At 38.8% G+C, this 24146-nt stretch overlaps 1 long non-coding RNA gene across 4 annotated transcripts in view; it reads right to left on the bottom strand.

The window, feature by feature from the left end:
* LOC126757064 (uncharacterized) overlaps nt 1-24146 on the bottom strand; it is a 238134-nt gene that overhangs the window by 56767 nt on the left and 157221 nt on the right. For 3 of the 4 annotated variants that reach the window (XR_007666679.1, XR_007666680.1, XR_007666678.1), the window contains exon 3: nt 7981-8056. This is a non-coding gene — a long non-coding RNA (uncharacterized LOC126757064). Of the gene's footprint in view, nt 1-7816; nt 8057-24146 lie in introns of those variants that run through there. The other variant, XR_007666677.1, reaches the window with a different exon arrangement.

Genomic DNA, 24146 nt, shown 5'->3' on the forward strand with positions numbered 1-24146 from the left:
TAATAAAAACTTAAGTGGCCATTTGAGATTTTCGATTTAGTGAGCATACTTGAACTTTATGGGCCTTAAAGTGCTCGCACTCACTCACTAACACTTATAGTACTCTATTCGAAATAGCCGTTTTTATATTTAATGACTAAGTTCCTATAATTTAAAAGTTTATTGCGGCACCATTGCAGTAATTTTATTATTACTATTTTTTAATTATTAACAAGTTCTTCTTCTTCTTAATTGGCGTAGACAAGTTTTATTATTATATATATTATACATATATGATTATATACATGTTACTGTTATCAGCTAATAAAAACTTAGTGGTAATACCGCGGAAAAAAGCAATTTTTATCTCGAGACTTGCTGCGGATACCACAGTCGAGGATATAAACAGTTACATCTCGTCGAAATTCAAAACGGTAGATACAGACATCCGTAAATTTAATTTCAAATACAACAGGGATATTTCCTCGTTTAAGATCGACGTATCCGCTGACAATTTTCAATTGATACTTGACAACTCATTCTGGCCATCTGGGGTCTTTGTGCGCGAATTCGAGCACAAACGTGATAAGCCCCCTGTAGTTATCACTAGAATGCCAAGAAATCCCGTTGATACAAAAAACTAATTAACAATAATTTGCTGATTGTTTATTATCAAAATGTTAGAGGGCTTACTTACTGATTTGTATCTAAATAGCATTCATTGTAACCTTAAAATCATTGCTTTTACAGAAACTTGGCTAAAGCCCCACATTTTTGATAACGAAATATTCAACAGCGAATTCGAAATCTTTAGATATGACCGGCTGAACAGAAAAGGAGGTGGCGTCTTGTTTGCTGTTCATTCTTCAATTCCATCTGAAGAAGTCGATGTTCCGTATGCAGACTTCATTGAATTTAAGTGCATTCGTATTTGCGCTAATAGTGGCCATATCTACTTAACATTGTCTTATATACCGCCTCACTCGGACATATCTGTATATATGCAGCATGCTTCATTAATAAGTAATGTTTTCTCAATGGTTAATGATACTGATTCCATGATTGTTTTGGGAGATTTCAACTTACCGTGCGTATCATGGAAATCTAGTGATGATCACACCATCCCTATTAGTACTCGTTCATGTTTTAACGAGTTCTTAGATGAAATGTCGGAGTTGGGTCTTAACCAAATTAATTTAATTTCAAACGAATTTGGTAAGCTCTTAGATCTAGTTTACGTCGATAACGCTTCAATGTTCTCTGTTGTCCGATGTGATCCTTTAGTTCGGCCAGAGGACACGTATCATCCTGCTTTGGAAATTAACATCGAAATCATAGCCAACTTTGCTTATAATAATACACAAGACCTTTGTTTTCGGTTCAACTTTGAGAAAGCTAATTTTAAGAAGATTAATTAAATTTCTAAAATAACTTGGCCAGATTACAGTGGCAATATTGAATTTAGTGCTTCCCACTTTAATGAAACTATTGTAAACTTATTTGAAAAATATGTATGTTCCGAAGTGTGTTGTTACTCAAAAAATTAGTTCTAATTTATGGTTTTCGAAAGAATTATGTAAATTAAAAAATAGAAAATCTCGTGCTTTTAAACTTTTAAAAAAAAACTGGTTTAGTTGCTAACTATTCAAAATATTCTAAATTGCGTCGACAATTTGCTGAACTTAACAAAATATGTTACAATAATTGTATAAACAAAGTAAAAAATAATATTATACGTAATCCAAAATTGTTTTATGGTTTCGTCAACTCCAAACGCAGGATTTCTAATTTCCGTCCGCTATGAAATATAAGTCTAGTATGTCCAGTGACAATCACACCATTTCTAATATGTTCGCTGAATTCTTTAGGTCCAATTACTCTCCAAAATCTCCACAAAATGTTCCGCATCAGCACAAGTTATGTCCGATTTCTGTCATTAATGCACCTACCTTTTCCGAAGCAGACGTCTTAAATCAGTTAAATATGTTAGAACAATCGTACAATTACGGCCCAGATATGATTCCCTCATGCTTTCTTAAGAAATGTGCCAAATGTATATACCAACCCCTATCAAAACTATTTAACTCATCTCTTATGCAAGGCTTATTTCCATCCATATGGATGCATAAGAGTGGATTTAGGTCATGTATTGAAAACTATAGGGGAATAGCAAAATTGTCTGCAATACCTAAACTTTTTGAAGCAATTATAACAGACGACATAACCTTCTGGATCTCTCCACTAATTTCTTGTTCTCAGCACGGTTTTCGTAAAGGGAAATCTACCATAACTAATTTGCTTGAATTTGTATCACATGTATCAACGGGTTTTAGGGAGAATAAGAATACTGATGTTATATATACAGATTTTAGTAAAGCTTTTGATAAAGTAAACCATTCAATTCTTTTGAATAAACTTGATCTTCTTGGTTTTCAACCAATACTTCTAAAATGGGTTGCTTCTTATCTTAGTAATAGAATTCAACAAGTCATATTTAAAGATACTTTTTCTGACATAATCAATGTTCCTTCAGGCGTTCCTCAAGGTAGCCATCTTGGTCCAATTCTGTTCTTGTTATTTATTAACGACATATCATCTGTTGTTAAGTTTTCAAAAGTTTTATTATATGCTGACGATGTAAAACTTTTAAAACATATACTTCAAACAGCGAAAGATGTCAGTTGCAAACAGACTTAAACAACCTAGTTTCTTGGTGTGATAGAAATGACATGCCATTGAACCTTAAAAAATGTAAAACGATGTGCTTTTCACGTAGAGCTGTAGACCCTACCTCATACGCAATACAAAACTTTAGGTTGGAGCAAGTATGCAGTTTTGTTGATCTGGGAGTAACTATGTAGCCCAAACTTAATTTTAATCTTCACGTAACTTCCACGGTTTTTAAAGCTAAAGGCGCTCTTAGTTTTGTTAAACGTTGGTCTAAAGAATTTAGAGATCCGCTTACCACAAAAATTCTTTTTACATCTCTGGTGAGGCCTATATTGGAGTATGCTTCTGTGGTTTGGAACCCTAGTTACCAAGTCCATTCGGATAAGTTAGAGTCCGTTCAAAAACAATTTTTACTTTTTGCCTTAAATCATTTGCATTGGGATTCCAGTTTAAATCTTCCCCCTTACATTAACCGTTTAAAACTTATAAATCTCCCGACACTCGCTAGTCGCAGGGAGATGCTTGTTATAATATTTCTTGTAAAACTCATGTATGGGTAAGTCTGTAGTCCATCTCTCTTATCTGATATTAATTTTAACGTTCCCGCTCGCCCTACCAGGCAGTTTAGACCCTTACTTTTAAAATTTTCTAGAACAAATTTTGAGTTAAACGAACCATTACGCCGTATATGTCATGATTTCAATTTTCATTCCAGCACATTTGATCTAACAGACTCACTCTTTACCATTAAAAAAAATATTTTATCTACTCTTAACAAGTAACATTTAAAAATTATAAACTTTAATCTAATTCTTAATTTCGGCTGTTGAAATTTTTGTTTCTGTAGCTGAGCAGCTTAAGATCGCAACGCTTAAAACACTCTTGCCTTTTATGACTCGGCTAATTCCGCTCGTACGCGGATTGCGCCCCTCGCGTCGGTTGGGCGGGAGGAGGGTAATCGTTGGGTATTATTATTATTATATATGTTTCCTCATTTTATAGCGGTAGATAACTTAATATATTGAGCTGATGTCTCAATTACATAATACGAGTATTCTTTGATAAATATAATTATTTAAAAAACTTAAAAAGATAGACAATATTTAAATGGCAATAAAACATGTTAAATCTGTTTTGTGCTTTTATGATAAGTTTCAAAGCAAATTTGCAATCAAACTTTTTGAAAAAATTTATTTATTTAGAAGCTTCAATATGTAAATATTGACTATTTCAAGCGCAAGCATTTATATGAAGAACAAGGAATTTCGAAAATATGGATGGCATATTTTTTTTATATTAATTAAGTTTTTTTCTAAACAACATTCTATATTAAATCCATATTCACAAGTAAGGCAGGGCTAATTTCGGGTGAAACCGAAGATTTTATATTGAATATATACGAGTAGGTGGTAGTATCGACCAGATTTTATCTATTTTTGCTCATTCCACATACCACTAACATGCCACATACTCACAAAATGTTCCTTGGGTTTCATTAAGGTACCTTATGTACAATCACCAATCATATGGAGCAAGGTCAAGTGGATGTTCGAAAATCCTTATATTAGTTATATAGGGGCTGGGCAAAGTTTTCGCTCAAATCTATCAATTTTTAACACAAATATACACTGTTTTGAATAAAACACACTCTCTTATTTCCATTGGGATAACTTACATATTGGCCGATATATGCGTTGTAAAGTCACACCGAAGTTCGACATTCTTTATATTAAGTATATGGGGGCTAAGAGAAGTATTGGTCCGATTCAACCCATTTTCGACATACAGACATAACATTACAGGTTCCAGATACTCGAAGTGTAAAATTAAAAATGCCATAAATTCGGTTTGGAAAATTATTTTTATTTATTTTAAAGTACAAAATGTGTGAAAATAATCATAAATTCAGAATCAGTTCACTTTTGCTCGATCGGACCACCTTTCGCCTTAACGATGGCCAAAAAACGAACCGCAAGCTGCCCGAATGTGACTTGCCGGTATTTTGGCCCACTCACGGACAATGACTTTCTTCAGCATCTCGAGACTGGTGTATTTTTTACTTCGGACCTTGCTCTCCAAAATGGCCCAGAGAGAATAATCCATTGAATTCGCATCTGGTGAATTCGAGAGCCATTGTGTGGTCGTAATGAAGTTCGGAACGTTGTTTTTCAGCCATTCTTGGTTCACTCGCGCTTTGTGAGACGGTGCTGAGTCTTGTTGAAACGTTCATGGTTGGCGACCGAAATGTTTGTTTGCCCACGGCTTCAAAGCAGCCACCAGAATACTTTCCCGATAATATGTCGCATTTACTTTGACGCCAGGCTCGATGAAAACAACTGAAGAGCGCCCATCTGCGGTGACAGCGGCCCAAACCATTATTTGTGGCGGGTGCTGCCTTCTGGTGGCAAACCCAGAGATTCTCGTATGAACGGTCGGTCAAGTAAACCCTATCGTTTTGAGAGTTTACGAATTGCTCAATTGGAAAAATTTTTTCGTCAGAAAACACAATGTTCGGAATTTGACCGCTTTCGGCCAAGCGAAGCAATTGCTTCGCTCTCTCAAGTCTTACTTGTTGCTGCTTCGGTGTGAGATCATGGACCGTTTGGAACTTGTAAGGCTTGACTTGAGCTCATTTTTCAATATGCATCGGATGCTGTGGTCGGATATTTTCAGTTCTTTAGCCATTTGATTGGCACTTCGTCGTGGATTTCGCTCAAGTCGCTTCTTCACTTTCCGAATCATCTCACGTGACGTTGCAGTCTTTTGATGACCACTTCCATGGCGTTTTGCGATGCTACCAGTATCATTGTAACGAGTGATGGTGCGATAAACAAAAACTTTATTCACATTAAGGTGTTTGAGCTCACGAACAATTGCTGGCTGTGATTTTCCAGCTAAATATAAAGCAATCACACTACTACGTTTGAATTCCATCGCTGATCACTTTTTTTTGCCTTCACTTTTGGCAAAACGCTTTTGGACACTTCTGAACAATACTCCGAACTGTCATTCAGCAAATTTATTAACAGCTGATTCCAGTACGACAGTTGCGCGAAGGGGCTGAAGTTCGCGAGATATGGGATTCACAAAAAAGTAGTCGATGGCACGTCCATGGTCCATCGTCTAATTTTCACCTTTAAAGCTCTCTCATACCATCTCGGTGGTAAAATTTATTGTCGTTGGCGTATTTAGTTATTGATTTATCTTGATTTTACAAGTTTTCAATAGTACCGTTATATGGGGAGTTAGCGGGGTTATCCTCCGATTTCATCCATTTTCAAACGGTCGGTAAAAGTTCTTATATGATTTGCACTGAGCAAATTCGATTGTTGTAGCTTAAGTAGTTTAGGAGATATGTACATTGAACTTATTAAGTGGCGAGGCCCTACCCACTTTTTCAAAAAAAATTTCTCACAGGTGCTTCTAACTACTGCGATCCTCTGTATCAAATTACAGCTTCATATCTTAATTTAGTGCTTAGTTATGGCACTTTATATGTTTTGGGTTAATGGCGATTTGTGGAAGTGGTATAGGTCTGATTACGCCCATCTACGATCTCGAACTTTTTTTTGAACCAAGGAACCTGCATACCAAGTTTCATCAAGATATCTCAATTTTTACTCAAGTTACAGCTTGCACAAACTGACGGACGGACGGACAGACAGGCAATCACCCAGATTTCAACCTTTCTCGTCATCCTGATCATTTATATAGGTGATGCGTACAACTGTTAGGTGAACAGATGCAGGTGACAAGAGTATAAAAAGACTGAGGATTGACAATTATGAGCAAAAAATAGTAAGTTTTTGTTCAAAATTTTAAAATTCTTAATTTTTTCGTTTTTTTTCCAACCGTCGAATAGCGGAACCGCCTTCAATGCCCCTAGCTCGTGCAATGGCTTGAAATGACTCAAGACGGTTTCTCGGGAGCGGTCGTTTGAAAGTGCTGAACAGCCAGAAGTTACACCGAGCTAAATCGGGCGAATACGCTGGTTGCGGCACGATATTGGTTGAAAATTTGGCGAAAACCTCCAAGAAGAAGAAGAATCCGAAGAATCGATGCAGTATGCTACGGCGCATTATCGTGTGTATTAAGAGTTATCGGCCCATAATTCCGGCCTCTTTTTACGTATAGCTTCACGCAAACGACACATAACAATCACATAGTATTCGCTGTTTACAATTTAGCCGGTCGGAGAAAATTCGGAGTGCATCACAGCTCCATAATCGAAGAAAACTGTCAACATGATCTTGATTTTTGACTTGCTTTTATGCTGTCGGCTCACTTTTGGCACGATATTTGGCCGACTGATCGTTTTATTTCTCGTCGTAAACATAGATCTAAGACTTAGCGCCAGTAATAATACATTTCATGAGATTCTGATAGTCGGAAAGCATAGCTTCGCAGACGTTAACATGACGCTGTTTTTCGAAAAAATTTAGGTTTTCACTTTTCTTAGACCCAATTTCAAATCTTTCAAAATGTTTTTCACTAATCCTTCCGATATTCAACGATGCCAGTAAGATCTCTGACTACTAATCGTCGATTCTCAAGCACCAATTCTTTTGTTGACGTGTTATTCATCATGGACGTGGTTTCACGTCAACGCGTTCTCGACCCTCTTTAAAAAATGTGTACCAATCAGAATATTTTCTCACCACAAACAATTATCACTGAAGGCCTTTTTTAACATTCTGAACGTTTCGGTATTAGAAATTTGAGTCTATTTACAAATGAAATTTAATCGAAAATCGCTGAATGCACTTTATGTACTTCAGAAAAACAAAATTATACTAAACAATAATGATAATTTTTATGTGAAATTTGGCACAATCTCACTGACAGTCATACCAACCTAGAAAAGAAAAATTTCAAAGATTGGGGTTTTGCGCAATTTTTAAATTAAAAAGTCTTACTATTTTTTGCCCACAGTAGTAAGAAAAGAAGTAATGCTAAACGTTTTTTTTTTTGGAGTGAGAACAATCTATTTGTTGAGTTTATGCTCTCGACTTCACTTGGAGAAAAAAATATTCTCTCATCTCATTGAAACCATCATAAAACGTTCTTCATGTAACTGAACAGCAATAAGCAAAGCATGCAAGGGACCTATGGCACTACTTAGCTTAAAACGACCCTAAGTTACCCGCACTCTTTAACTAAAGGGATGTGCTTTAATTTAAAACATTTAATTTTAAAATATTTGATAGAAAATACTAATAGTTAGAAAATATTACAACATTTCTAACATATTCGCAGAAATTAAAATAATTTATTCTTGAAGCACTTGTCTGTGCAGTTGAAGTATTCAATCTCTATATTTACGCTTCTCACATATTTGTGGTTTAATTGATGTGTGGCACCAACTCCTAGCTTTCAATTCTGTGATGATGTCGGTAACAAACTTGTCCTGAAAATAAGTGAAAAATTTAAAAATTAGACTGCAATACTGTGCACAGATTTAGGCAAAAAAATAATTTTACATAATAAATTTATTAACAAAACTATAGGAGCCGTCCACGCTTCACTCTGGCTGATACATAGACAATACTACTACTACCATCTACATGATTTCTATTAGTTGGATTATAACTATTAGTTAATGAGATATAGCATTTTTGTGAAGCAACTTGTTTTAGTTTACAAAAAAATGGATCATAAAGCATTTCGTGTGTTAATAAAAAACATTGCGTTTTGGGGAAAAATACTGTTGAATTTGGTATCAGGGAAATCCAGCGTTGAAAAGATATTTGCTAAGCAGGAAACAGGCGAAATGAGCACCGAGGACAATGACGCCCTAAAGATGCGAAAGCTCTGTGCAAAATGGGTGCCTCGCAAGTTCATAATCCAACAAAAACAACGCCTAGCTGATTCTGAGAAGTGTTTGAGTGCTCTTTACTCGGAATAAAACCAAATTTTTTCATCAGTGTGTTACAATATAAACATATTTCCAGCATTTCCCACTGGAGTCCAATCGACAGTCATTTTATTGGACTGCACATGATGAGCCGGTCCTCAGGCGTGGCAAGACGAAAAAGTCGAATGGAAAGGTTATGACATCAGTCTTTTGGGATGTACGTGGTATAATACATATTCAACGACTGATTACTGAGCCAGTTATAATCTATTTCACTACGTATTTTGTTGCAGTACTTTTCTACTATTCCAAATACTTAGCAATTGTATTATTTTTGAAGAAAAATCTGTTTAAAATTGTACGCATATATTCAAATGATTCCTACAAACATTTTTTGTATTAATGAGTTGTATTAAATTTTGACATAAAGAGATATCCTGTGTCCTTACCCTGGTTTTAAGCTTCCTCCCCACCAATTTTCAACCAAGTCGTATGAGCCGTTCTTCAGTTATAAATGGTGTAACTATGATGTCCTTTCACAATTTTGTTTTAAGTATGTATATGCATAGAATATTTACGTTTCGTAAAATAACGAAGCCCGCCCTGCCAATAACGGTGTGGGTCAAAATTGCAACAAACTCCGCAGCTCTCGAAACAATTTTAATTTGGCAGCTGCACCGCCCGCTATAAGGGTGACCTTCTTATTATCGAAGTATAGTCGGATCTAGGTAACCGAGGCAAACATAGACTTATATGCGGCTAGAAGAATTTTCGAATTTTCTCAATGGACTTCAGCCATATACTGCCCAGTTTATATGCAAGCTGGGTGAAAATTGTTATTAATTTAATATTAGTGTTTATTTGTTATTTTTGACTAAGAGCCTCTCTCTATTTGACTCGTACTCAACCTATCATTTCTTTTGCTTTCTTTATATATTCCAACAAAAACAGTTTTGTGGAAAGGTAATATTATTTTTGACATGAGCTTTAAATTAGTCTAGACATTGCAAATAGCCAACGTGCTTTTTCAGCTAAGACCAGCCGCCAGATATCAACACAAAATCTCATTACAATACTCACATGCAACAACAATAGTAGCAACTAAGCACAAACCGACAAACCAACTTGCCTATAAATTAGAAATTATCAAGTGCGCCTAAATATATGCAAAGAAAAGCAAATCCGGCATAGCAGTAAAAAATTACGAATGAGTGGCGAGCTGAACTCGCTTGCCGTCGCCAGCTGCGAGGGAATACCACACAACAACAGAAATGGGGATGTGAAAAGCTGAAAATTTTTGAAAACAAAAAATGCAAAAAAGTGAAATGAAATCAAACGAAGCGGAAATTATGCGATGCGAATGCACATTTTCATTTGGCGAATGGCAATGCGCTGAAAGACACAAACCGAAAATGCAACCGACAGGCAAAAACTATGATGAAAGCAGGGAAAGAGTAAGGTGGGGAGGGGGAGTGCTGAGCGAAGGGGTGTGCAACTAGGCGCTGTTGCACAGATTTTGATAAGTAAAACACTGAAAAAACAGCACACATCGAAAAAAGTCACTAAAATCACACCACGCACACAGACACACACACACGCACGCGCATAATGAAAATATGAAAAATTGAAAAGTTGCACTAAAAGAAATGGAGCTTGGCGTAAAAACGCATCAATGTCGCAATGGATTCGCGACGCTTTCACGCTGACGAGATTGCGTCGTGTGCATTGAATCGTGAATAAAACTTTTGCAGGTTCTGTTTCGGAATTTCCCACCCGTTCGGCAACTTTTTATATGCACATATACATATATATGCGGTTATATGTAGGTATTTGATATTTCAAGGAATGGCTGAGCTTACATTTAGTTGGTATTATTTACCGATTTCTCCGAAAATTGTATTTAGCTTGCTTATAGTTGAGGTTTTATATTATAGTCTACATTTAGGCGCAAAAAATATTCAGTTATTCATTTAATTTACCGTATCACCTCTTCATTACGATAGAACTTAGTCACGTGACAGATAATGTTAACAAAGCTGATTTACTTAATAGACTACTCGTTTTCGATATGAGTTGTTATTGAAAATTCACAGTCAGTACTGAGTATATAAGACTGTCTAATACAGTTTTTTATCAAAGAGTCTAGAATATAACCTCATCTAGCACCACGAAAGAGCTCCTTGGAATTGCTATCTGAAGATTACTTTTTATCGGCAGGTCACTAAAAAGCTCTCCTCTAGGGAACTGTCGATCACCCCGGAACCTTCGGATTACTTTAGGGTGTCGTTTTACATTTCTCATCTTAAGACTTATGTACATGACAGCGCTTCTGACCAGGTCCAATTTTTTAATCGTAATAGTAGAGATGTAATTATTTACGTTCTTCCAGTTTCTTCCATTTGAAGCATGACAATTTTGATATTGTCCCTCCAAAGAATGCAGCCTATTTCGCAATATTGCAAGGGTACGCATTTGAAAAACGTATGTTCAGCGTCATCCTCTATTCTATCGTTTTATATACAAAACGCCTGATCAACTTTTCCCATTTTCTATACATATTTTCTAAAATATTTGTATCTGGATAAAATCTGTGCAGTATAATAATCTACCACGCCATGTTTCCTTCTATTATGTCTCTGATTCGCCTAACCGTTCATCTATTACGACGTCTCTGCTCCCAAAGTGTATGTCATTCACCAAAAAGTTCAAAGTTCTTCTTAGCAATAAGGCTAAATGGAATGATTCCGCTCTCGAGCTACTGCTTAGGCTCGCTCGCTCCGCAGCATCCACTAACATGCAGCGACTTGAACCGTTTCATGCCGTTCCATCGAACAGCTCATCGTTCCTAATCGCGTGTGCCACGACTATTTGACGACAGCCTTACTCCACGGCGCTCAAAAGCACAGCGGATCAAATCAATGCGTTGATCAGCGTCCTGAGAATGCTAAGCATTTTCAGTACCAATTGGCAGTGTGGAATGGACACACTAACCACCTTGGTAGGGTTCGAGGCCCATCTAAAACCTCTGCCGTGCTTTGGGTCCGGCACCCGGTTGCAATGCAACTCCACATTCAACTGACAAGGTCAGTTCTTCCCGCGATTTGGGTTTTAACCACAACCACCACGATAATCCCCGAGGGGCCAGTCCGCACGAGCAGGTTGGAGCGAACTCCAAGGGCTCCTGCTCCCCGTGGTACCAGAATTAAGTCTCCGGTCAGACCTCGTAGCCGAAACTACTACCAGTTGAGCTTCCATACGGCTCTAGACTGGTGGCCAGGGGTTGGACCCCATACACACATCACTTACACACACCAATCATACAGAAACTAACCCTAACTTCCAGCTAACCGCCTTCGCCGCTTAAATAGTTCACGAGCAAACGACCCTAACTGTTCGGTATTCCGACTAGTGGAGATCACACCACTAACATCTAATTGTCCATCAGGCCAACTAATCCCCATACCACTTTGATTGATGACAGGAGATATTTCGTCTTGCCCTCATTCACTGCCAGACCCATTTTCTGTGCTTCCTTGTCCAGCCTGGAGAAAGCAGAACTAACGGCGCGGGTGTTGAGGCCGATGATATCAATATCATCACTGTACACTCTTATAGAAGATTGTGCCTGTTCGATTAAGTTCTGCAGCTCGAATTATTTTCTCCAAGAACAGATTGAAGAAATCGCACGATAGGGAGTCGCCTTGCCTGAAACCTCCTTTGGTATAGAACGGTTCGGAGAGGTCCTTCCCGATCGTCACGGAGCTTCTGGTGTTGCTCAACGTCAGTTTACACAGACGTATTATCTTTTCGGGGATACCAAATTCAGACATCGCGGCATAAAAGCAGCATTGAAATCCATGAAGAGGTGGGGTGTGTCGATTCTCATCAGCTGTGAGTATGTAATCAACCTCCCTAGGGACAAACTATACACTATTCACTGTAAGCTCAAGAAGCACTTATATAACATTGTTTAGCTCCTTGTGCAAATTCCGGTTCTGCGACAAGGCGCCTGTTACTCCAGAGCACCTGCTATATATTAGCATAGCAGTCTGCAGACGCAGGATCAAAACCCTAGAATCCATGTTTCTAAATAGGAATCACATCGCCTCACTAGCATCCCCAACCGTTATCATATGTTTATGCCTGCTGCAAGTTCAATTGTTCTTTATTAACAAAGTGATTCTTTTCCAAAACCTTTTACTATCCTTTCTACTATTATTTTCTTATTTATTACTAAATTCTTACTAAAGGGACCAAAAATATTTTGAGTTTGATATCGGCGCCCTAATTGGGAACGCACCTGGAGCTTTAAAAAAATGCTTAGAGCTTACTTAATCATACTACCTGAAACAACTTTGAACTCATTTGTCTGATTAAAGATTAGTATAGGTTGGTCTGGTAGGCTAATGTGCCACGCAGAGACCATTTTTGGTCCTTTACCAGATAGAGTTCCGTTACGAAGCCCATGAGGAGTAGTCATCTATTCTGCAGACGTCTGCCGCTATAATACTGTGACCAGTGAGTGTTCCACAGTCCCTTCTGTCAAGCACCAATAGAAACTTTTTATTTGTATTTTCGATCTATCGTGACTTTTGCAGTTTTGCACACAGATAGATCGTTCTATCATTATTTTTTTCTTGATATACTCCTGTCCAGATCGTCATAGAGACAATGAATGGGTTTTCCAATATTGATCACGCTTTCGGGTGAGCACCTGTTTATGGAAAGAGTGAAATACAACGAAATTGAGACGAAATTTGTTTCATTTAATCCAGTTCGTGTACTCTTCTATCAGCAGACGGGACTGTGAACTTTCTAAGAAGTGTTTTCTTTTCCAAACTTTCGTAAGTTTAGACTCAATATTGAATGAGACCTGCTTGCAGGAAGAAGCAACTAAGAGCGCACTTACCGCATGAAATGTCCGAGCAGAACAAAAACGGCGAGAAACCAACTCAAATGTTTGCCTTGTTTAAGCCTAAGTTGGCTGCGGTCACTTAAACTGGCGAGAGTGATGCGGCAGGCAGAAGAGTGCCTCTGGTTATTATGGTGCGAAGTTAAAGGCAAGTGCACTTGTTCGCACATAACTGCAACTGAGCAGTAGCCCATGGCAAATTGACAATTGCAGACCCCAAAGCCACGAAGCCAATGTCAGCTGCAGCCAGGAACTAAATTTGTATTGCTATTCGTTGTCGCTGCACACACTGTCATTCTCTCGCTTTCTCACTGCCTTGCAGCCGCAGTATCGACTAGCTTGCTTTGACTTTGCTTCAATTTTGGCTGGCCGCAGGCTGTATGCAATAAATTCAGCAGCAACTACCGTTACAACTACATATATACTCACTATATACTCACACCAGTTTTAAGGACCCTCCCCTCACAGCTGCTCAGCTATGGTGGCAAAGACCCAGCGGACTATTCCTTTTTCATTTCCATTCAATTGAATGTTAATGTCCATTGACCAGTAGTTGGATTTGGCATTTCTTTTTTATTATTGCATTAGGGTGTACGATCTTTTAAGGTGGTATTCTGGTCTAGAAATTAAAAAAAAAACCGATTTTTTTTTATATTTTTAAAGCTTAACTATTCAAGAATATGTGTACAAGAGGATTTTTCAAAATTCGAATTATTTTCGGAGCTATAGGCATTTTTCTGACCCGGCATCCAAACACGTTCGGCCGGAACTAATCGAAAAAAAGACATACGCGAAACTTTAAACGCGTTTTTCTCAAAACTGACTTTTTCGGAACAATAGCCACGATTTCTCAGGTTCTACTGGACCGATTTACTTGAAATTTTTATAGTCTTCTTTATAGGCTTGTCTATGGTTGGAACTAGCCCCATTCCCAAATTTTTAATTATTTTTAAAAAATTCGAAATAGTCAGAAAAAGTGATCCAAACAAACTTTTTTTTTCAGGCAGTAGCCATTTTGTGAAAAAAAATTTTCCCACTTTTCCGTAGTTCCGGCCATTGCGACATTATTCTAGATTAATAATCTTTTTATACCCTGAACAGGGTATATTAAGTTTGTCAAGAAGTTTGTAACACCCAGAAGGAAGCATCGGAGACCCTACAAAGTATATATATAAATGATCAGTATGTTGAACTGAGTCGATTTAGCCATGTCCGTCTGTCTGTCCGTCCGTATGTCTGTATATATACGAACTATTCCCTCAGTTTTTAAGATATCCTTTTGAAATTTTGCCTACGTCATTTTCTCTTCAAGAAGCTGCTCATTTGTCGGAACGGCCGATATCAGACCACTATAACATATAGCTGCCATACGAACTGAACGATCGGAGTTAAGTTTTTGTATGGAAAATTTTCACATTTGACAACGTATCTTCACGAAATTTGGTGTGAGTTATTGTTTGTAAAAATAATGTAATATCTGAAGAAATTGTTCAGATCGGCTTACTATAGCATATAGCTGTCATACAAACTAAATGATCGGAATCAAATGCTGATATGGAAAAGGTTTGCATTTGACAAGAAATATTTACGAAATTTGGTATAAATTAGTTTCTAAGGCACCAATGTAATCTGTGAAGGGTATATTAGCTTCGGTGCAGCCGAAGTTAACGTTTTTTCTTGTTTTTTTTTGGTTTCAGATAACTAGGAGGGTTGAAATCATGGGTATGGTCACGTGGAAATTTTTAGAGATCCCCCACTTCGTCAGCTCATAATTTTTGAATTTTTTTACTTTTTTTAGTTTTTAATTTTTTTCTGTACTCTTCTAAAATTAACAAATAACTAATAAAAAATGGATAGTAAAAATATTAATTGCCTTTTTTACGACACTTTAAAAATTACCTGAAATTCATGCTTCTAGACCAGAATACACCCTTAATAGTTCCTCGTCACTAAATGACATCACTAAGTTCTTAAATTATGTTTTCGATTAGAGGCGATTAAAATGTGTTGAAGCAAAAGCTAAGCTAAGACAGGCTTAGTAAGGCTTCTTAAATCTAAATGTGAACCACATGACCCGCAAGCCTCCACACTGAAGCCATTAGAAGACTTATTCTGATCTCCCAGAAATCGTCGTTTGGAAGTTCGGCAGTTTTCATCTTCTCTTTAAGCACCACCCTAATGTTCATTCACTTATATACAGCCAGTTCCCTTGTATAAAATTTGTATGTACACAGCTACAATCCATAACCAAAAATGCGTTGCATTCCACCCTGTGTGTGTGTGGTAAAGCAATGTGGCTTGTTGGCGTTGGTGGGGCAAGTTATTCAAGTATTCAGTGATATGCAAAAATTTGCTGAATCAATTCATGTTCCCTTTCTATTTTTTTTTTGTTATTGTGCAACTGGGCTGCCCACGTTCCACCTTTGCTTTCCAATGAAGCTGGTTGGTATTTTTAGTGAGTCCATTTGCATAGTTGGGTCAAGAAAATAGAGAGTTGTGTGCATTTAAAGTAATAGAGAATCTGTAAACATGCATGTGAATTATTTCCAAAGTCGAAATATTGATTTGACCCTTTTTCAAACTAATTTGAATATTATGCAAAGCAATGTTATTAACGCTTCTTCCGTTGTCTTAAATATATTTTATTTTGCTTAGCAAAGAAAGAGTTAGGGAAAATAAAATCATTCCTGTCATGGAATAAGAGTCATTCTTTCTTTATATTGTTTTCTCTCCCACTCTATTCCTCTCTCTCATCTCACTCTTCCTCTTCTTAATGCAGTCAGAATTATTCTGGTCACTATTTTCTTTATTCAAATTCTGAGTCCTCTGTATATGTACATATACTATATCAATATATGTTTTTTTTTTTAATAATATTTCCCCTTCTACTATTGATATTGATCATAGTCGTTTTATGTGTTCGAATACTAAAATTCAACTGCAACGGACTCCAGAGTGAGATTGAGGAGATAGTTTCTTTCATGAGCCACGAACGCGTGTCAATAGAGGACCAAGAAACCAAGTTAAACAGCCGCTCAGATCTTCTGAGTTGTGCAGGTTTCAACGTTTGACGTAAGTATCGCGAGCGAGATAACGGTGGAGGCCTAAACGTGCATCACTATCTTTGGCATTCCTGACTGTCAAATGATCGTAGGTGAATGGACCAGGTGGAACAGATAGACGATTCGACATTCTGCACAATGAACGATGAAGCCGCCACAAGAATCATGGGCAACCCTAATAGCTCGCCCAATATTACCATCGCCAGTGAAGGTCTGATAAATTGGATAAACTGGCGACCTAGCTGATTCTCGCATCAGACTATGTTCACATATTTATATCGATCGTGAAACCTCCCGACTATAATTCTGTGGACTGTGGTTAACTTTAACAAAGCTAACTGGATCGGCTTCACAGAATTTACCGAAAGCACCTTCACCGCATTACCTATTCCTAAGGTCGTAATCGTTGGCGAATTTCAATTCCTTGCGGTGATCTCAGCTGCTACCGCTCGCTTCATACCGAGTGGAAGAATCGCCCGAATTTCCCAGCCGAATCATCTATTTTTGTTAATGAGCGCGACTCCTTACGCTATGCCATTCCCTGTGGTCCTCGAATAAGGGATCTCAATTTGAAGATTCGACAAATGGTAAACCAACATAAGCGGAAAAAACTGATAGAGCATCTCCAATCTCTTCACCGATGTGAGTAAGTTTTGGACTACTGTTAAGGCTTTGTCCTATCCGAAGAAACATTTTTGACCGAGCTGAAATTCAATTCAATGGCCATGCCTCTCGAACCCAAAGAAGTGCGCCAACTAGTTTAGCCGGCAATTCACAGTGCACCCTTCGGTAGACAAATCCAAACGATGTGTTACCTAACGAAGCCTCATCAATGAAGCAAAATCATCGAAATCTATTGGCCCAGATGAAATAAACATGCTGACGCTAAAGCTAAACCTAGGCGCAACTGGAATAAGCTACCTAACCAAGATCTTCAATCTATCGCTGACCACTCTTGAAAAACCACAAGTGTGGAAAATCGGCAGAGCGGTCCCACTACTGAAACTTGAACAACACGCCAAGAAAGGGAAGTCTTATCGCCCGATCGCATCTCTCCTTTCCCCAATAGTGAAGACACTTGAGGCCTTGCTACTCCCGACTTTCCCTCACCACCTGAGTTTACTAACACCAGCATGGCTTTAGCAATGTGCACTGCACTACTACAGCACTTAGCGCTATAAACACCCAGATATTACATGGCCTCAACCCAAAGCAACCCTATGAATGGACGATCCTCGTAGCCTTGGACTTTTTAAAAGCCTTTCTTCTTCTTAATTGGCGTAGACACCGCTTACGCGATTATAGCCGAGTTAACAACAGCGCGCCAGTCGTTTCTTCCTTTCGCTACGTGGCGCCAATTGGATATTCCAAGCGAAGCCAGGTCCTTCTCCACTTTGTCCTTCCAACGGAGTGGAGGTCTTCCTCTTCCTCTGCTTCCCCCGGCGGGTACTGCGTCGAATACTTTCAGAGCTGGAGTGTTTTCGTCCTTTGACACAGTCAATTATACAAAACTACATGAAGGCATCGAACAATCCACGGTCCCTCCAGGGTTGAATAGGTGGACTATGAACTACCTTAGCGGTCGGGAATCAATTGTACTGTTTAGAGGTAACATTTTCAAATTGAGCAGAATTAAACAAGGGCTTCCGCTTGGTGGTGTCCTAACCTCAGTGTTGTTTAATTTTTACATTTCGAAACTCGCTCAACCACCAGAAAGAACTTCTATCACTTCATACGCTGATGATTGTACGATTTGTACTATAATGACGTTGGGCAATGAAATCGATAACATGTGCTCAAAAGTAAACGGTTATCTGTCCGACCTTTCTCACTTCTTCGCATCATGGAGAATAACACTAAAAATCCACAGCGATCATAGTAGCGACCATAATCACAAACTGTACGAATGAGTACAAACTAGGTCAAAATATTGTAGTTGATGATGTTAAGATTCCGACTGTCAATAACCCCAAAATTTTAGATGTGACTTTAGACTCCTTCACTCCTCATACGACCACTATTATTGCCAAAGTACAGAGCCGCAACAAAATCCTCTAGTTACTAACTGACAGCACATTGGGAAAAGGCAAAGAAATGTTGTTGGCAACATACAAAGTAATCGGCTATCCGGTCCTTAACTACGCCATCCAATATGGTCATCTGGATGCAGTTAAACGCAAACGAAGAAGCTTCAGACATGCCAGAGCACTGCACTTTAAAGAATACTGGGATGTCTCCTAATGGCTCCGATCGAACACTTGCATTGTTACTACATGTCTGTCACGGGTACTACACAGTGAGGCCCGAATGCTTCGGGTTAAGGAACATAATGTACTTCTTTCCAAGCAGTTTTTGCTATGAGGTTTTTATAGAAATCGTTTCGTAGCGACCCTGACATACTAAATATATGTCCATCAGGCAATGAGTCTTCACATAACTCTAATCACCCCTTTGCATGCCCAGCTATCCCTACACATTTGATACACCAATCCTTTTGGTCCAAGCCCGTCGAAATAGCACGTTTCCTGGGCCTACCGTTGGGTGACCTCGACGACAACTTACGTGAACCTTACCACTCTCACGGGAACTAGATAACCGTTACCACAACAACAACGTACATGGCATCAGCTATAGCACTTAATTCCGTGCTATACATATATAACACCCGTCGACGCACCCGGCAAAAGCATTGATCCATTGGCTAAGGTTGCTATCAGGCTCCGGAATGGCGGACACATTAAGGGTCCCTGAGTGGGACATTTCGAAATCCTCTCGCACTTCTATTGCATCCCAGATCACTTTGCCGCGGAATCTGCCTCTAGCGGCTTCTTCTCTGTGCACACATCTCTAAGGGATACGTGCGTGGGTGGGGCGGAGTCACTGTAGAAAAGGCGCAGTGAACTTTTCCAGGGATGGTTCGAAACTCAAGGGATAGTTTGGTAGGTAAGTCTTCAGTCGAAAGCTCTCAATCAACTCTTGTTTTTAGACTCTCAAGCCGCTGTAGTGTATTTCAAGCAGAAGTGGCAGCCAACAAGGTAGCAGCAGAATTACTTCTCAAAAGTGCTGGTTTTTCGAGGAAGTTGTGCTCCACTTCGATAAAACAGCTGCTTTAGAGGGCATCTGTTAGCTCACAGTGAGGTGGGTGAGTAATCAGTCTAGTTTCCTATCATAACTCAACCTAAACTATCTGTTATCCTCAGTAATAATAATTTCGCGCTAATATTTTTTTCCAAAGGAAGCAGACACTTTACTATGGCGGTAAAAATCCTTCCACTTTGGCCTTCGAATCGTAAGCTTTCGACTAGAAATATAAAAAAAGTAAGAATTTTACTACAATGATAAGTAAACATAGAGCGAGCCTCCTAGCCTTTAAAATCGGTTAAAGTTTTTAAAGCGGTGTTAACATATTTTCAATATGATTCGTTAAAATTTAACTATGAAAAACTTTACGCTACTAAAAGTTTTTTCAAGTAAAATTTTCTTTAATTCGCGTTTTCAAAACCTCAAAGCAAAGGCACTATATTTATTAAATATATTTTTGTCTTTTACTCTTCTAACATTTCTTTAACATTGCAGTCAACCCTCCACTTACGGTTAACCCTAATTGCTCACTCTCAACACATTTCCGCTATTGCTTTTCACTTTAATGCTATCCAACTTTAAATGGCCGATTTCCGCCAGCACAAGCGCTACCTTCAAGTAACGGTCAACACTGTCTGTCCAATCTGCACTTGTTCTTACGCGCTTCACACAGGATAACAAATGAAATACCACGTAATGGCAATTAATTTGAGCGAATTTGTAGAATCAAATGGAAGTGAAGAGAAGAGCGGAATTCATTGGGCATGTTTCCCACACACACGCCTACCATGGCCGCCCACATTTATAGTTAATGCATGCGAATCGACTTTGCATACGCACACATACATACAAAATTTGCTTGATGACTTGCACGTCAGCTGACAGGCTCGCCACACACACACTCGTATATAAAATCGGCTTGCTCGTGCCTGTTGTAACATGCTTCAATCACTTGTACCACTTTGTCCATCATTCAGTCAGTATTTCATACGCGGACAGTCCAACAAACTGAAGTCAAGTCGCATTCATTACATTACCCACACACACACACACAGCCACATATATACATACACATACACAAATGAATACATACTTTCATATACATATACACATATATGTATTGCAGTGAGCTGTGGCTCCGTGTCTTGGCCAACCGCCTAGTCATCACCACTCATATTTATAGGCCTTCGCTCACTCAAAGCCTGTCAGCTGTAATTAAGTCTCATTAAAATATCCATCAAAGCATTTTGATATTAATTGACATTTTCCTGTCTTCCGCGTGCTGCAAGCAAGCCAATGCAAGAACAAGATAATTGAGCTACTTGCAGCCCTGAAAAACATTTGCACAGTTTCTTGACTCCCTCCATCGCACATTCTCTCACTTCGGCGAATTCACCGCTGTTGTAAATTTCACAGTTGTATTGTTCGTTCAGTTACATGTGGTAACACAATCATGGTAGCAATCATTACATTCAAGCAGATTGTGTGAAATTACTCATACGTCACATTCATATCAAGCAAGCAGTTTGCAATGATGAAGCATTTAATTTCTTTATGTATATTTTTTATCAATTTATGGAGGGATATAGATAGTCTTTATCTCAAGGGATTTGTCTATAGATTCAAGCATGTTCAAGCATTAATCAGACCAATGAAATTGTTTTTTTTTTATACTCGCGCGATAACCCGTGCCGATTTGCATCGAAATTTGAAAAAACTTGCTTACTACAGTCGAAACGCGCGAACTATCAATATGCACGTGAGGTTAGGTTACGTCAAACTGGTAGTATTTAAGCCATTCATAGACCAGTTTTTTTCCTTAGCAATCCCAGAGAAGTGCCGTTACGTAGTTCAAGAGAAATAGTCATCCTTCAGGATGCCTGCGTTTGACGTAAATAAAGGTTCTGCGGTCTCACTATCGATACTTCTTCACGTGTTTCATACCGTAAGGTCCTCAAATTTTTGAAGCTTTGTGTTGCAAGTGCGGAACGAGTGCACAAGAAATGCTCCACTGTTGCCCTGGTGCGTTTCTCTTGACATTTGCTGTATTCATCTCTATAGTTTAGTCGCATTCTGCAGTCGTGTGCCGTCATCAAACTGTGATCAGTGAGTTTTCCAACCATGTTTTTACAGTCTCTTCTATCTAGGCTGAGGATGAAATCGTGTGATTTTGATCCACGGTTTTACATATATACTTTTGAAGTTCTGCAGCCCGGTTGATAGCTTTATAGCGTTTTGGCCTTCCTTACCAAGCTTTTGTTTTGCCTCTGAAGTTGCGTGCTGATGCGTTCGAGACTAACCTTGCGGCTTTCCCAATAGCAAGGACACCTCTGCTTAAAATATACTGCAGCGGCTCGGAAAACAATGAGGTGGTATTTGATATAAATGAAAAGAAAAGTATGTGGAAAAAAATATTGAAAAACAACTTATGAGGTTGTCTTATATGTTGCACGTAGTTAACATGATTTTTTGCCAACCGTCTTTCTCTATGGATCTTCTTTCCCAATTCAAATGTTAAATCATGTCAGTGCTTGCGGAACCTCCATTACCCACCTAGCTATGCCCGAGGGTTCTATATGTAAATTCTCCTGTAGTCAGTAGTCGCCCTGTCGATTTTGTTGCGCAGTTTCCAGCGAAGATATCTATAGGCTGGTTTGGCACTAGTTCAAGACCACCAATACTTATACGGATTAAAGTTCCGCACTCCGGCTTTCGATGATGAAAAAAAGCTTTCTTCACCCTTTCTTCTTCCACAATGGCTTCGACAGTAGTTTACTGCTTACAACCCCAGTCTGTATTAAGAGTGGTGGTCATAATACTGCTTGCGGTGTATAGACAACTTCCTGTTAGTAAGATGACAATGGCGTCTGCATATGCCACTATGTTATGGTCTTTTCTGGGTAAAATTCTTAGCAGTTTATTCATCACTAACGTCCATAGGAGCTGAGATAGCACTCCACTTCTCGGAGTGCCTCTACAGAATTCCTTCGTCATTCTGGTGTAGTTCCATCCTGCTCTCATCCTTCTAAAGATCAAATGACTTCTGATCCAACGATGTATTGCGCTTTGTAAAAACTTCCAAGAGGACTGCGGCCCTGATTTCGAGTATATTGGGTTGTTTTTACCTTCATTCGCTATGAAAACTACCCAACCGCTATCTACACATAACCCAACTTCAGGTATCCCTTAAATATCTTCTTTAGCCTCTTAACGGATAGACAAAGCGCATCAGCAGCACAGCTGGCATGATTCCGTCCGTCCGGGAAGATTTGCATGGGTCGAAGGAGCGCATTGCTCTTTCTTTTTTTTTCTCGGTAATGATGTATTTAGAAAAGCCAAGGGCACTACTCTCTTCACAGGTAGGACTTACCACGTCTTTTCAGCCCAGTGCACATTAACTATGTAGGTCCTGCAATGAGTCCTCACAGTTGTCCGTACCCCCTCCGCAACTCCGGCGAATTAGACCTGGCGACGATAATCGTTTCCTTAGCTCTGCCCGCTCGTTGGGCTTTTCTAACGTACTAGAAAAGTTTTTCCAGGACAGTCGTTTCGTCCTGGGAACCTAATTTTTGTATTTCCTTAGGCGATCTTTATATTTATTCCAACATTCTTTGCTTTCCGCTAGCTTGCCCCAGTTAAAAATTGTCCGTACAAGACTCGAGCTCCTTGTTCCAGGAGGGCTTCGTTTTGTGCTTGAATCACAGCGTAAGGCAAGCGTTTTAAAAGCTGTATTAAGGACGTTCGTGAACACAGTCACGCCCCTTTCAAGCTGTTCATGTGAGTTCTACCCGTAGATCGTAGTCTTTTGCCTATTAGTATCTGCCTCTTATGATCCCACGGTTAGCACACTCCAGTTCTCTACCATTGCACCTCTACCGGTATAGAGCGATATACATCTCACGTTTCTGAAGGTGGATTCAATGGTTCAGGTTTCTCACTTCGATTAACCACCAATAGACTATTTTATAAAATAGTTTTGATTAACTCACATCTCTGATTAATATCAGAGCTGCTCCAAATCGTATGATGGCCAGTAACATCAAAACCCACCACCAATGCCTACCTCCTTCTGCTGAATGTAGCCGCCAGCTGTTGTTGCCTGGAAAATATGTGGCATATAGCAGGCTGAAAAGAGTAAATGCTCATCCTTGACAGCTCAGGTCCAGTGCTTTCACCCCCAAAAACAAAGAACTCAATGCGGAAAAACTTCATCCAAAATTAGTAGCGGTGCTAGACTAGTGTCACTAAATTTAGAGGTACACCGTATGTGTTCTTAAAAATACTTTGAAAAGTAAGTCTTCAATTCACCATATTTGCACCGGAAAACAAAAAGAGAATTCCACTGAGACAGATTTTCTAACTGAGATGCCAAAGTTTTGCAAATCAATGGAAGAACGTATTTCGGTAGTTAAAAATTAGAAAAATCAACAGGTATAGAACAAGCAAACGCGACTTGGAATACGATCGAAAACTAATTGAGCTTGTACCGAGTCAGGCGGATCGCTAAGGCGATTTATGCACTGAAAATAGCATCTTCGGAAAAAAGGTTCGCCTTCTCACTTTAGCTCTCCTTAAACGGATGTTTTTT

Source organism: Bactrocera neohumeralis, chromosome 4 (genome assembly GCF_024586455.1).
Source record: "Bactrocera neohumeralis isolate Rockhampton chromosome 4, APGP_CSIRO_Bneo_wtdbg2-racon-allhic-juicebox.fasta_v2, whole genome shotgun sequence".
Lineage (NCBI taxonomy): Eukaryota > Metazoa > Arthropoda > Insecta > Diptera > Tephritidae > Bactrocera > Bactrocera neohumeralis.